Source organism: Drosophila ananassae, chromosome XL (assembly GCF_017639315.1).
Source record: "Drosophila ananassae strain 14024-0371.13 chromosome XL, ASM1763931v2, whole genome shotgun sequence".
NCBI classification, from domain to species: domain Eukaryota; kingdom Metazoa; phylum Arthropoda; class Insecta; order Diptera; family Drosophilidae; genus Drosophila; species Drosophila ananassae.
In genome coordinates this window covers 15,485,217-15,494,600 of record NC_057931.1, presented here as the reverse complement: position 1 = coordinate 15,494,600, position 9,384 = coordinate 15,485,217, and the positions used below count along the sequence as shown (strand labels likewise).

Sequence of the window (9,384 nt, the reverse complement as noted above, 5' to 3'; positions counted from 1 at the left end):
ATCAGCTTACCATCATTAAACCGTAGAACGATGCTGGGTGTCGTGTCTCGTGTAGACATCTTGTCCGCGCGAAAAAAAATAATAAAAACAAGAAAGGAAAGCTAACTTCGGGCGGAGCCGAAGTTGATATACCCTTGCAGTTCAGTCGCAGTCCGCTAGGTGGCGCCACGCATCTTATATTATTAGATATATAGCGGATCGTATATAGTCGGCCGATCCTTATGAAATTTGGCATATCGAATTATTTTGCCAAAAGAATAATCTGTACCAAATCCCATCTTTCTAACTTAAAAAACACCAAAGTTATGCCAATTTCGATCGTTCTATGACAGCTATAGGATATAGTCGGCCGATCCTTATGAAATTTTGCACACAAGATATTTTGGTCAAATATAACATGTGTGGAAAGTCCCAACCCTCTAACTTAAAAAACACCAAAGTTATGGCATTTCCGATCAATCAGTTATATGGCAGCTATAGGATATAGTCGACCGATCCCGGCCGTTCCGACTTATATACTGCCTGCAAAGGAAAGAAGGGTGTGTGCAAAGTTTCAACTCGATAGCTTTAAAACTGAGAGACTAGTTTGCGTAGAAACGGACAGACGGACAGACGGACAGACGGACATGCTCATATCGACTCAGGAGGTGATCCTGATCAAGAATATATATACTTTATAGGGTCGGAGATGTCTCCTTCACTGCGTTGCACACTTTTGACCAAAATTATAATACCCTCTGCAAGGATATAAAAAGAATGAGTAGTTTCTGTAGATGTGTTTGAATGAACAAAATAAGTTAAGCCCTATTAGCCATAAAATAGCAAATTAAAATTTTATTATTATTTAAAAAATTTAATAAAAGAGTTTTTGTGCAACTTTTCTAATAATCGAAAAGTCGATAATAAAAGTTCTTTAAAATTTTTACTAACGCATATGTTAGCAAAAAATTTTACTTTAACATTTTAAAAACAAAATGCAAAGGCATTTAATATATAAACAAAGAAGCAAAAAAACCACGCAATAACTTTGCCATCGGAACACAGTACTCTGTCGAATTCATTGCACCGAATTAACATTTTCTTCTTATTCCCAAACCAATACTACATTTACTGAATTCCTCATTCATGCAATCAGAATTTTTAGTGAATATGTCAAATGGCGTTTTAAGTGTATTTATCCAGACCACCAGTAAATAATATTGATATATTTTCGCCATGATTCTTTTTCCACCGTTTTTCGTCGACGATAACATGTGATGCTATCTTGACTGATTATGTGTGAAGCTCTCTTGAAAGAAATTCACCAAAATTGTTTGCGGTCACACAGCATCAACTAATTAGTTATTGGTAAAAAATTTACAAGTCTTTTTGTTTGATGATATTTGAAAGCGCCCGTAAAAGTATAGATCCCGTAAACAAGAGAGTTAATTCGTTCAAAACTTCGGACAGTCCTAGCCTTTCTTTAAAAGTAAAAATGCTCTTGTAAGCTAAGTCAGTCACTCTTGTTCTATAAATGTTGGTGTTAATTATTATTACCAGTATTCTGTTCTAATATTTTTAGAATAATGTTAAAATTGTTGATGCATTTGTCTACTAAAACTTTCCGTATATTCTCGCTCTTATTTGTTATAAGCATGATTTATATAAAAAAAATTGTAGTTTCATTATTATTGAACTCTATTAATTGTGTTCAGTAAAGTGTCCTGTAAAATAGAAATCCGCCTCCTAAATTTCCGAACTCGAGTGTCTTTTTTTTTTTTTGCAGAATGCGACTTTGTTGCATTTTTTTTAAGTTCCTGCTTGGTAAAGTGATGGGATCAAAAATGTTTATAACTTCCCCATGCAGTTGATTTAGATGAAATTTTTTTCAAAGATATAAATCTACCTTTTAAATACATACATACGTTGAGACAAAATTTGTTGTTTTTATGTAAAGATAAACAACGGGAAGAGCCTCGCAAAAAATTCAATCCAACTCGATCTAGATCATGGTTATTATAGGAGTTTCATCGTCGCGTTTTTACAAAAAGACGGATGGCTACATATATCACGGATGGCTGTATATCAACTCAGCTGCTGGTGAACACGAATAAATATTTAGGGTTGAACATGATTTCTTACCCCTCTTTCATAGATGTAACATACGTTCCCACGAATATACAGCTTTGGGAAAATAGAACTACAAGCACAAGCAATGTTTAAATGTACATACCTCGACAATGTACCCATATATTTTACCGTTCCAAGATGTAAAATTGTATATGCAAGGCAAGGTACATATGTATGTCTATCACATATTTAGAAGTCCAATATCTATAAGGGTATCATAGTAAGTATGCAGTAAAAAATGAGAAAATATTAGTTTCGAATCAAAATTTCTATAGGACATTAACACAACATCGTTGCGCAGGTGCCAATTAAAGGATGAGGTTTAAAATATCAATTGAAGCAGGTGGACTTCGTTTTATTGGTTCAATAAATTTTTTCAAATTGGCCATTCCTCTTGTTTAGAATCAATTTTAAAAAAGTGTGATATTATTTTTATGCCCTTGCAGAGGGTAATATAATTTTAGTCAAAAGTGTGCAACGCACACTTCCGATCCTATAAAGTATATACATATATTCTTGATCAGCATCACCTCCTGAGTCGATATGAGCATGTCCGTCTGTCCGTTTCTACGCAAACTTGTCTCTCAGTTTTAAAGCTATCGAGTTGAAACTTTGCACACATCCTTCGTTCCTTTGCAGGCAGTATATAAGTCGGAACGGCCGACTGATTGATCGGATTGATCGGAAATGCCAGAACTTTGGTGTTTTTTAAGTTAGAGGGTTGTTACTTTCCACACATGTTATATTTGTCCAAAATATCTTATGTACAAAATTTCATATGGATCGGCCGACTATATTCTATAGCTGTCGTAGAACGATCGAAATTGTCACAACTTTGGTGTTTTTTAAGTTAGAAAGATGGGATTTGGCACAGATTCTATTTTGAAAAAAACAATATGATCTGCCAAATGTCATAAGGATCGGCTGTCTATATCCTATAGCTGTCATATAACTGATTGATCGGAAGTGCTATAACTTCGTTGTTTTTAGTTAGAAGGATGGGAGTTTCAATGGATTCATCTATTCGAAAATAATTCGATTTGCCAAATTTCATAAGGATCGGTCAGCTATATACGATCCGCTATATATCTAATAATATAAAGTTCGTGGCGCCACCTAGCGGGCTGCAACTCAACTGCAAAGGTATATAAACTTCGGCTCCGCCCGAAGTTAGCTTTCCTTTCTTGTTTTCGTAAATTTTGTGATCTACCGGTCCACCCGCAAGGAGTGCTCAAGAAATCAATTTTTTTTTAAATTTTATTAATTGATTTTTGAAATGTCATATTTAGAATATGATGTTAAAGGGATTTTTCGAAGTTTTTAAAGATAATGCAGTATGGTGGAGCTGTTCAAGTGCAATAGGAAAATTTTAATTTTGAATCTAGATTAAAACGCCCCAAATTTTGTTGTTTCAAATTAGGTAAATGTTTAAAATGTTAGGGCTACTCCAAAGGAAAAAATTCGTCTTCCAAATATCTGAGTATAAAGGAGCAATTGTCTCTGTGGCATTGCCTTATGTTATACCACTGTAGTAACTGCGACACCACCCTTACAGGTGATCCCACCATATACAACCATAGTCAAAATTATTTTCACAACACACAATTATTTGCACATCCCGACTTCTTTTAGTTGTTATTCTTGTTGTTGTTGAACAATTTCCTTGAAATAAATGTTATCGCGTAGCTTGATCCTTGCTGAAGGGACACAAAAAGAAATGGGAAAGAAAGAGGTTCATAGGACAAATCTAAAGCAAATGAAAAAAAGCTTATCAGTTGTCAGAAGTATTTGCACACGTTTTCGGTGCGTCAAAATTATTTTCACAAAACTTATTTTGATTTAGTTCAGTTTAATATCTAATTTTAACAAAAGATTTTCTTAATTTTATCAAAATACATTATTAATATTTAGTTACACCACTTTTGGCACCCATGACAGCTTGTAGTCTTTTAGATATTGACCTTATAAAAGTTTGGGCCAATTCAAGGGTCAATTTGGACCAAATTTCGTCAATTTCAGCGATACCTCCGTCACGTTTTCTATTTTCATCAATGGTTCTTTGATTTTTTATAAAAGCCCAAATGTTTTCGATGATATTTAGGTGTGGGCTTTGTGGGGGCCAAGGAAGAACCGCCTGATTAAGGTCGTTCAAAAATTTGGTCGGTATCCTACCCTTGTGGCATGGAGCATTATCCTGCTGAAGAATCCATTCATGAGTAGGAAAAAGTCTATTTCCTGATATAAAAGCATGGTTATTAAGGATTCGAACGTATTCGATCTGGTTTAAAGTTCCTTCTATCGGTACGAGGTATCCGAATTCCTAATAGGAAAGGCATCCCCAGAACATGACTGTGCCACCACCAAACCTATTGATTGGCTGGGCTGCCAAATGCTTTTGGTTTTTCTTCAAATGCATAAAATGATGGTTGTAGGACCCCTGGTACTGAAATGCAGCCTCATCCGTCCATAAAACATTAAACCAATAGTCAAGAGGCTTCTTAATATACTCCAACGCAAATTGAAGGCGTTTCGTTCGGTTGGTTGGTGTGATGTCAATCACTTTGCGGACAATATATGTATTGAAATCAGCTTCTTTTAGCCTGCGACGAATTGTAGAATCACTTATTTGTTTACCAATTATATTTTTTGATTCTTAGGCAATTTTTACTGGACTTGCACTTGGATTGCTCGCTACAACTCCTAGTAAGTGCCTGCATTGTCTTCGGTCCAACACAGGTTTTCGGCCTGATCTTTTCTTATTTTTTAAAGTGCCAGCTGTATCGATCTTTTTTACTAAGTAGTAGACATTTCTGCGTGAAATTTTATACAATTTAGCGATTTCAGCTGCTGAAATACCGGTTTTAAACTTAGTAACAATTTCAGCCCGGAGCTCAAGGGTTAACTCCCTTGTTTTAGGCATTTTGTTTAGACAAATGTAAAAGATAAATCACTATTTCAATTGAATTTTCACCAAATTGAATTTATAAGAGCAAAGGAATTGCCACTTGTCGCTGAAAACCAAAAACTAATGACGAAATTGCATTGTGAAAATAATTTTGACGCACCGAAAACGTGTGCAAATACTTCTGACAACTGATAAGCTTTTTGTCTTTTGCTTTTAGCTTTGTCCTATGAACCTCTTTCTTTCCTATTTCTTTTTGTGTCCCTTCAGCAAGGATCAAGCTACGCGATAACGTTTGTTTCAGTACAATCGTTCAACATCAACGAGAATAACAACTAAAAGAAGTTGGGATGTGCAATTAATTGTGTGTTGTGAAAATAATTTTGACTATGGTTGTATATATATATATTTGTTTCCCGGCTTGCCCCTGACACTTCTGCGATTGATACCTCGGCTTACATCAACACAGCTTACAGCCAAAACAGAAGCTGGCATAAAGGTGGCGGATATTACTAAATTTACACCAGGCATACGTCATATATCATAACACGCTTGCCCGTGCAGATGTTCAATGTGATTTTTTATACCCTTGCAGAGGGTATTATAATTTTGGTCAAAAGTGTGCAACGCAGTGAAGGAGACATCTCCGACCCTATAAAGTATATATATTCTTGATCAGGATCACCTCCTGAGTCGATATAAGCATGTCCGTCTGTCTGTCTGTTCGTCTGTCCGTATGTCTGTCGGTTTCTACGCAAACTAGTCTCAGTTTTAACTAAGTTCTCAGTTCAGTCAAACTAGTAAACTTTGCACACAGCCTTCTTTTCCTTGCAGGTAGTACATAAGTCGGAACGGCCAGGATCGGTCGACTATATCCTATAGCTGCCATATAACTGATTGATCGGAAATGCCATAACTTCGTTGATTTTTAAGATAGAGGGTAGGGACTTTCCACACATGTTATATTTGACCAAAATATCTTATGTACAAAATTTCATAAGGATCGGCCGACTATATCCTATAGCTGTCATAGAACGATCGGAATTGGCATAACTTTGGTGTTTTTTAAGTTAGAAAGATGGGACGTGGTACAGATTCTATTTTGGACAAAATAATCTGATTTTCCAAATTTCATAAGGATCGGCCGACTATATACGATCTGCTATATATCTAAAAATATAAGATGCGTGGCGCCACCTAGCGGACTGCGACTCAACTGCAAGGGTATATAAACTTCGGCTCCGCCCGAAGTTAGCTTTCCTTTCTTGTTTTTGGCAGTTTTTGCCCAAAGAACATTTTTGTTCAAGAACATCAGAGAAGTACGGTGAAGAAAAAATTTACCAAACCTGTTAGAGCCACTGACCAACCCACCTCGTCTTCCTCAGCCGCAAAAAACTAACTTCTTTACTAACACTTACCGATCAGAATACTATAGGGTTACGTAGCATAATTCCCCAACGGAATTCTGATAGTTCTTTATTTGCATCCCATATTATAGTCTTCACAAAAACTTGGTTAAAGCCGGAGATCTTAAGCTCCGAAATGTTTTCAAGTAGGTACACCACTTTTAAATGTGATAGAACTCTGCGAATGGGAGGAGGAGTGATAGTTTCTGTAAACTCCAAATTCGCTTTTGAATAGGTAAAATCACAAGAGTTTGGTAACATTGAATTTCTTTGCATTAAAATCATTTTGTCCGATCAATCTTTGTATGTTACCTGTTCTTACATACCACCTTCGTCCGAATCGCCCACATACTGGCAACATTTGTCCGCTTTTAGTTTCGTTTCAAATCTTCTGTCTGATTGTGACCAGCTGGAAGCTCTGGGTGACTTAAATAGCCCAGAACTCATGTGGTTTAATGTTGATAATATACAAGATGTGTGTCAAAAGTTTCCGAACTTTTCAAAAAGAAAAAAAACTACAAAATAGTTTGGAATGAAACTTTGCATTTATTCAAAATAGTCTCCCTCCGACTCAATACAACGACTTGCACGATTTAAAAGTGATTCGAATGAGTGTTTTAGCTCGTCAACCGGGATGGCCTAGAGTATGTCGGTCGCCGCCTTTTCAATGGACTTTATGTCATCAAAATATCTTCCTTTCATTGCCAATTTTAATTTTCCGAATAGGAAAAAGTCACACGGAAAAAGTCACAAAATTAGGATCTTTTCGTGCTTCAATAACGACGTCTTTCGAATGCTGAATGCGAAACGCCTTTTCGTGCTCTTTGAGTGTGTGTGGAACAAACCGTGCACAAACCTTCCGCATACCCAAATGCTCAATCAAAATGCGATGAATAGACTTATAGGATATCTCCAACTCCATTTCCATGTATCTCAACGAAGATTTTGGTTCTTTTTTGACAAAATCACGAACAATTTGAATGTTTTCATCAATAACAGCACTTTTCGGACGGCTCGAACGTTCGTCGTCTTCCAGGCTTTCACTTCCATTTTTAAAACGATTAAACCACTCGTAAGTTGAGGTACGGGATAGACAATCATCACCATAAACTTGTTTCATCAATTTATGAGTCTCGGTGAAAGTTTTACCGAGTTTAAAACAAAACTTAATAACCGCTCTTTGCTCCTTGATTTTTCGTCGACCAACTAACACGAGGTACTGTCACTTAAAACGAAATAATTCCAATTCCACTGTTCCAAATGTCTTGAAATTTGGAGGGAAAATCGGTGAATAATGTATCTTTCAAACGCATATACTCACACAAAGATGGCGGCACCAGAAAATGCCCTGGCAGAAAAGTTCGGAAACTTTTGACACACACCTTGTATTGCTTAATACGCACCACGATTTCCCCGAGGTCATGTTTGACGTTAGAAATTTTTTATGCCGGCTGCTTGACTTATGTTTCGCTTAAGATCCTGATGGAGTTACTTTTGCCTCATTCTAATCCGAACTAATACTTTAATCCGAACTAATACTTTCTAAATCGAAACTAATACTTTTATTGACCTAAAGTCTCCACTAAAATCTCAAAGTTCGTTTCTTTCGTAAGGCTGACTTCACGAAACAAAATAAATCTATTTTGGAATTTGAATGGTACGATTTAATGGTACATTGTCTTACATAATTTTAAGGACGCTTGCGTGCCGTGTAAATATCCGCCTTTTTCAACTAATACGCCTTGGTATAAAAAGCACCTATTAAATTTAAAGAACGTCATGAATGGAATTTTTAATAAACATAAATTACCTGGCTGTACAGTTAATTTTTCAAGGTACTTAGTAGCTCGGTTCAATTACACCGTGCATAACGCAAAATGTTATAGAAGCTATATTCGCCGCTACCGGATTCGGTTTACTCAGGATCCAAAGCAGTTTTATAACTTTATAAACACTAAACGTAAACACGTATCTTTTCCCCCTTTTCTTACGTTTGAAAATTCATATGCGAACACTGATCAGGCAATAATCGGTTTCTTTGCACAGTTTTTCAAGCAACGTATTCATTCAGCACCATTCCAGCCTCAACCTTACAATATAATATCCAATTAGCCAAACTTATATTTTGCCCATCTTTTGATAAAAGAGCTAACATTTTCAGTAACTTCAGTAAAGCATTTGAGCCATTCGCTCCTTACAAGTAAACTAAGTCTTTTGAGATTCCCAACTGATCTCTTTATCAGGATTTCGAGCTACTTATCTGTCTTATGTGTCTTCTTTAAAGATGTTACCTCACGCTTAGTCCGCTTCACATCAGGACCCCTATCTTGGACCCTTACTTGTTGCAATAACTTTTATTTACGATTTGACCCTTGTCTTAACTGAATCACGTGTACTTATGTACGCTGATGACGTTAGCCTTTGTCTTCAACATACACTATAGATTCACTGGTGACCATATAGACTTTAATCAAATTTAGATAAATTTCAAATTGATGCTTAGAAAATAACCTAAAGCTTAATGCTCGCCAACTCACCAAAAGCTCACCAACTTTTTATAGGTACGCCTAAGAACGATTAACTCAGGTTAACGATTTGTGTGTCCTGTTAGATTTGAAACTTAAATTTACCGACTGTTGAGCTATCAGCGTTTTGATAGCGGCCGAATTAATAGACCAGGTTCAATTTTACAAATCAATTTATTATGGGTCAATTTAACCCCAAAACAAATTCCGCGGCCGGTCCAAAACAATGCCGAATTACAACCAACCCAAAACCAAGAGCTTGCGCAGAAGCTCAACCAAAGCTCCCCGAAGCGCATACGCTACAAATAACAATAAAGCGCATGCGAAACTGGGAGACAAAACAGAGACGAAAACATGCTGATAACAACAGCTGCAGCTTAGCATTTTATGATTATTTTAAATGCACCTTTTGGTGGCTGCTTGGCCCAACATCCTCCCCCCA

General features: G+C 36.4%; 1 protein-coding gene across 8 annotated transcripts in view; it reads left to right on the top strand.

Annotated features, from left to right (window-relative positions):
* The first annotated feature begins 1,244 nt into the window (after positions 1-1,244).
* Positions 1,245-9,384, top strand: part of LOC6502898 (ras GTPase-activating protein 1) — a 135,639-nt gene continuing 127,499 nt past the window's right edge. For 4 of the 8 annotated variants that reach the window (XM_044716932.1, XM_044716935.1, XM_014905759.2 and 1 more), the window contains exon 1: positions 1,246-1,347. The gene's annotated coding sequence lies outside the window, so the exon portion shown is untranslated. The other 4 variants (XM_044716936.1, XM_044716933.1, XM_014905757.3 and 1 more) reach the window with 4 other exon arrangements.